We start from the raw sequence: 6,685 nt of genomic DNA, 5'->3' as shown, positions 1-6,685 counted from the left end.
TGTCGTAGAAGTGTTCCATGACATTACCAAAATTATCATCATGGAAGTGTCCACTTCCATGACGATAAATCGCGCGTCATGGAAGTGCTTTCGTCAAGGGTGACCGACACGTGGCATCCACCGTAACGGGTCGTCTTTAAGCTATCGGGTCCGGTTTTGGATCTGGTAACCCATTAACAACCCTGACCAATGAGGATTTTCCACATGTAAAATTGTCATTGGCCGGAGGAAGCACGTGTTGGCTCACCGTTGGGACAGATGTCATCCATTCATTGGACAAGAGGCGCCTATGATAGGTCGACACATGGCACGACCCAACAGAGGCCCATTCCGGTGAAAAGGCCGACCCGTTTGACTTGGTTAAAAGGTAACAGGCCGGCCCACAGAAAGCATGTTCCTATATAGCCCATTTACAGCCCGCTAACTCATGGCCCGTTACGACCTATCGGAATTAAGCCCAGTAGCTTCATCTCGGCCATCTAATATGATTCCAGCCCGTTGTAACTTCCGGCCCATGATGTCTTTCGGCCCATACGAGGCCATTTGTAACTCTTGGCCCATTAACGGCCCGTAGTGAATCTAGCCCGCAATGAACAGTGTATCGCTTCATACCCACTAACGGCCCATTATTTCATTGGCCCGTTTCCAACCCGTGTTATCTTTCGGCCTTCTCAGGGCCCATTTATTCCAGCATTCGGTTACTTACGGCCCATTACTAGCCTTTTCTGCTTGTGGGCCAAATTCAGCCCGTGGTTACAATCGGCCTGTTTGTGGCCCGTTAATCCGTTGGGCCGTTTTCATAGCGTCATCAAATACAACCGATTAATGATGGCCCGTTATTGTCGGCCCATGAACGGACGATTCCAAATCTAGCCCGTTTACAGCCCATAATGCGGTCTGTTATTGGCCCATGTTTGGCCAATCGATCATACGGCCCGTATAAGGGCCATTGATGCTACGGCCCGTAGAAGGCCCATTGTTTCTACGACCCTTACAAGGCCCATTGTTTCTACGGCCCGTAGGAGGCCCATGGTAACTACAGTAAATATGTAGCCCATGGTTATTGTGGCCTAGTTTTAAAAAATAGGTTATTGCGGCCAAACCGCGGAAAAAGAACTGCACTGATTACAAGCAAACAAATAAACAAGACAACAAGGAAACAAATAAGCAAGCAACTTACGCTAGGCTATCACGGCTATTACACATATTACATCCACTGGGCATCAAAGTTCGCCACCAGTGCAAATATAGGGAACAAAGCAGCATATCATATACACTGGTTGTCAAAGTTGGCAACCCGTGCAAATAAACGCCGTAGCAAAACAAGTCCAGAACTGAAACCACTTCAAAAGATCTCAAGAAACGATATCCTGGGTACCCATAATGCTGGCAAGATGCTTAGCAAGCTTATTAACTTTCTCTTGTTTGGCGCTTAAATCCTCCAGTGCTTGCTGTTGCACCAGAAAGTATGCATCTGAATTCTGCAGGGACTTCCTCAATCCTTCAGCTTCCTGTCGCAGCACATCTGATCGATGTCTTTCAACTTGAAGTTGAGACTCAAGAAGACGAACTGATTCTGGCAGCGAGTTCAAAGAGCTTGTGCCAGAAGTAGTGGCCAATAACTCGAACACTACATCAAGACATGACTTTTGGGTTCTCTCACTGTCGTCAAGAAAGTTTTTATCAGCTTTCTTGGAGACCAACATGGATGTCTCACTATCTTGAACCTTATCTGCATTACTTCCTTTACCATTGCATAACGGGGTACTGTTCTCAAATATTTTGTCCGCATTCTAAAAGAGAAACAAGAAGACACATCACATGTTTACCATGTTGTATATGAAACTCATTTTGGTAAATCAGTTCAGTAGTAAAGTTGACATGATAACATCATGAAACAAACATATATCTATGTACCATGGTCACTTTATGGTCTATATCATTCTAGTTTTCGTTGCCAAATCAAGATAGGGACACGGTTCACATAATATTTGTTCAAGACAAAGCAAAATAGAAAGAATATAAGTGTGGGAAACTATAGAGCAATAACAACACTTGTAATGTGCATGACATGAGAACATAACTGTTTATTCAATTGAAACTGAAATCAACATAGAGCAAGTTACAACAGCAAACCAGTTAAAGAAACAGGTTTAAAACATACCTGTTGCGCCACTGGAGTTTCAATTCCATCATTCAAATTTGAAAATAGTTGGTATGAGTAAATACAGTGATGCAAGAGCAAAGGAGTATGAACATAGCTACAGAACCTGACCTGAGAACAATTCTTCTTCTCCTTTAAGCATTAAGTTAGGATTCGAAGTGGGGGTCCTCGTGCTTTGGGCACTGCAGTTCCCTTACTAACTGATCGTGTTTGGCTGCTCTGTGGTGGAGATGGTGCTGTGTCAACTGGAACTGGGTTACTATCTGCTGGGGTTGGGGTTAGAAGGGGAGTAGCTGGTTCTCTGTCCAACTGGGTAGGGGTACAATCTGCGAGAGTCTGGGTTATGTGTGGCGGGGCTGGTTCTTGGGCAAGTACAACCGTGGTTCTATCTGCATCAACTGGTAGCACTATCTTTTCTGAAGACCGTGTTGCTACTCCCTTAGATACCACCATCACCCTCCCCTATTCAAATGGCTGATAAACAAGAAAAGTAATTGAATGTACAAGCATTGTATGATAAGACAGGTGCAATGGATAGTGGGGAATAAAAGAGGGCATGAAATAATTCACATTTATGTTGTCTAACCAAACAGGATAGCATGACACAATTTCACATATATGATGGCTAACTAAACAGGATAGCATGACACAATTTCACATTATGATGGCTAACTAAAAATGATGGAAAGACATAGTTCAAAATATGATGACTATGTAAATAGGATGACATAATATAACTATATAATGTGTTTATTAAATAGGTTGGCATGCCATAATTCGCATACATGCCACCTATGGAAACATGATAGCATGATATAATTGACGGATAGAATGACATAATTCAAAATATGATGACTGCAAACACTAAACAGGATAAGATGATATAACTATATGATGTCTTTATTAAATGGGTTGCCATGCCATAATTCAGATACATGTTGTGTATGTAAACATGATGGCATGATATAATTCAAATATACGATTTATATAGTAAGCAAGTAAGCAGATGGCAATCCATATATGATGTAAAAACTAAGCAATGCAAGACAACATGCATGACATGGGTAATATATCCCTGCCAAGTTTGAGCATAGACCTTAGGGGGAAAATAGGACTGGTCATTAGTCTCTGAATCCTCCTCTTAGGAGCTCTCTGTAACCAGCAAGATGTGTGCTTTAGCAGGTAGCATTGTCTGCTTTGAATACCTTGTTTTCACTCCAGATACTTCCATCACCACTTCAAATGGCTGATGCATAGGAAGAGTAGTTGAATATACAAATGTTGTTGAAAAATGGAACACGTAATACAAAAAATGATAGCATGATATAATTCACATACATGATGATTGGCTAAACAACATGGCATTGGATAATTCACATATATAATGCCTTTGCAACAAGATAGCATTGCATAATTCACATATATAATGTCTTACAACAAGATGGCAATGCATAATTAACATATATGGTAATTAGACACTAAACATGTGGCATTCACACAAAGCATGTCTAAACTAATCAAATGACATAGCAATGCAAGACACCATACACACGATATGAGCAACATAAACCTGCCAAGTTAGAGCATACACCTTGGGGGGGATAGGACTGGTCATCTTTCTCTGAATCCTCCTCTGAGGAGCTATCCGTAACCAGAGAGATATGCGCTTCGTCAGATAGCATTGTCTGCTCTGAAGACCTTGTTTTCACTCCAAAATTTTCCATCACCGTGTCAAATGGCTGATGCACACGAAGAGTAGTTGAATGTACTAACATTGTTGACAAATGTAGTATGTAACAAAAAAAGGATGCCTGATATAATTCACATATAAGATGACTGGATAAGCAAGATGACATTGCAAAATTCACATATATGATGCCTGGCTAAACAAGATGGCGTTGCATAATTCACATAAACGATGAATAAACTAAATAGATGGCATTCACACAAAGCATGTCTAAACTAAGCAGATGACATATTTGATGTATAAAGTAAGCAATCCAAGGCACCATATGCATGATATAACCAACATTAGCATGCCAAGTTAGAGCGAAGACCTCAGGGGGGTAAATAGGAGTGGTCTTCTCCTTCTGAACCCCCCTCAGAATAGATATCTTCCTCTCGATTACAATCCGAAATGGGTGGAGGGGGGCTGCCTTTGCGCCTACCATGGAGCGACGTTTGCATGAAATTTTATTGCCACGAAAGGCTCGTCTCTTTTGCTCTACATGTTCAGTTCCATTGTGTACAATAACTGGCATGCATAGGAATAAAACATAGTGAGATTATGTAAGGAGTGCATGCAGAAATCCAGAGTGATGGTAGCAACCTGTGGATAGACCCAAAACAATGATAGCAGGCATATAAAGGCTTCAGTTAAAAATATAGATAATGGCTTCTTTACTGTTTGTTTCCCACCTAACATGAAACTCATACTAGACACCAGAGATTAACCAGATAGTAGATAGATACTATTGATTGCGGCTCCGATATGTACCCCACAACCATTTAAAAACTCAAGTTTGACCATTATTTTGGAGCTGACTCAGAGTCTAATTGGTGAACAGGACGATAAAGTAGCATGTAATATTAAGTGATGCATAACGTAAGTAGACATGAAAGAGCGCGACCTCTCTTATGGACCCGTGTAGTCCTCGAGGTCATCTGCTCGGTTGATGATGGTAATGTAGCTGTCATGGCTGCCAGCGGCGGGGAAGAAGATCTGAGGCGGCGAAAGACAGTCTGGAGGCCAGATCCTTGCTGTGCTGGACCCTTCTGTCGTTGGAGCAGCTGAGCTGGGGTGGACGACGGTGCAACAAGAGCAGGACAAACCACACAAGGTTTTCTTTGACAACTATCTGTAAGAGAAGTAATTCTGCAAGGGCTCGTTTGAATTGAAGGATTCTAACAATGCAGGGATAGGAAATAGACAGTAATAGGATAGGAATGCACGTGCAAAATAGAGAATTTAAAAACACAGGATTTCTGCCAATCTGGGTGTTTGGTTCACAAGAATTGGAAGATCAAAGGATGTAAAGAAGCATGATGAGATTAAGTCAAACCACAAGAAAATGTATGGTTATAATGCTATTATGCTACTATCTCTTAGTCTTGTGCTACATGAATAGGAATTCGAAAAGGAGGACAAGTGGATATTAAAATTCCTACGGTTTTTCTTTCAAGGAGACACTAAAGGAACAAATCCTACAGTTTTTCTTTGCTTCATTCCTTTGAACCAAATGCATGAATAGTAGTACCATAGGAAACTTTCCAATTCCTATGTCTTTTCCTTCACTTTTCCTTTCAAGCACTGGTGATTCTAGTAGGTAGGCTTGAGCAAGGAAAAGCCTACACTCAAAAAATGTTTTTGTGCTACTTCTACTACTTTGGACCTAGGCCACTGCTGTAACGCCCCGAGACCGATGTGCCAGGTGTCCTCAGGTTATTCGCTGTGGTTGTCTTGTCATTGCTTGCGTGTCATGAATTGCATATCATGTCATCATGTGCATTTCATTTGCATACATGTTTGTCTCATGCATCCGAGCATTTTTCCCGTTGTCCGTTTTGCAATCCGGCGCTCCTATGTCACCCGGTGTCCCGTTCTACCTCTTTTCGTGTGCGGGTGTTAAACGTTTTCGGATTGAACCGAGACTTGTCATGCGGCCTTGGTTTACTACCGGTAGACCGCCTGTCAAATTTCGTGCCATTTGGACTTCGTTTGATACTCCAACGGTTAACCGAGGGACCGAAAAGGCCTCGTTTGTGTTGCAGCCCAACACCCCTCCAAAGTGGCCCAAAACCCACCTAAACATCCTCCATCATCTCGGACGTTCGATCATGATCACGTGGCCGAAAACTGCACCTCATTTGGACTCTCCTAGCTCCCTCTACCTATATATATGTGGCTCTCCCCAAAAATTCATGGTACAAACCCTAAAAACCTTCCCCTCGCGCCGCCAGACGCGTCCACGCGCCGCCCGGACATGTCCGCTCTGCCGGCCACCTCACCTCCACCAATCAGGGGCCGCCACATCGGCCATGCCGCATCTCCCCTCCAATCCCACCTCACCATGTGGCAGCGCCTCCGCCGTCCCACCCACGCGGCCCGCCGAGGCCCGTCTCTAGCCCCCACGGGCCCGAGCCGCCGTCCCGCGCCGGGGTCCTCGCGCGCCGCCAGGGAGTCAGTGCCCCGCCGCCTGTCTTCTCCGCCACCGGGGCGCCATCGTCCCCACCACGAGCAACCCGTGCCTCGCCGCCTGTTCGCCGGAGTGCCACGGCCATGCCCTCGCCGCGCCGCCGCCGGTGTCTTCTGGTGCCGCCCTGCCTCGCATCCGTCCGGTCTGGGCCGGCGCCGCCCAGATCCGGCGACCTCGACGCCGGATCCGGCCTCCCCTGTTCGCCGGAGCCACGGAGCTGCCCGCCATCGCCGGTGCTGCCACGGGCATCTTCAACCTCCGGCCGGAACGACCCCGTTCACCCTCGGCCTGGACAGCGTCAACACCCGATCCAAACGCCGTGCCT

Source organism: Triticum aestivum, chromosome 3A (assembly GCF_018294505.1).
Source record: "Triticum aestivum cultivar Chinese Spring chromosome 3A, IWGSC CS RefSeq v2.1, whole genome shotgun sequence".
In the NCBI taxonomy this organism is placed as follows: domain Eukaryota; kingdom Viridiplantae; phylum Streptophyta; class Magnoliopsida; order Poales; family Poaceae; genus Triticum; species Triticum aestivum.
Note: the sequence above shows the minus strand (reverse complement) of the source record.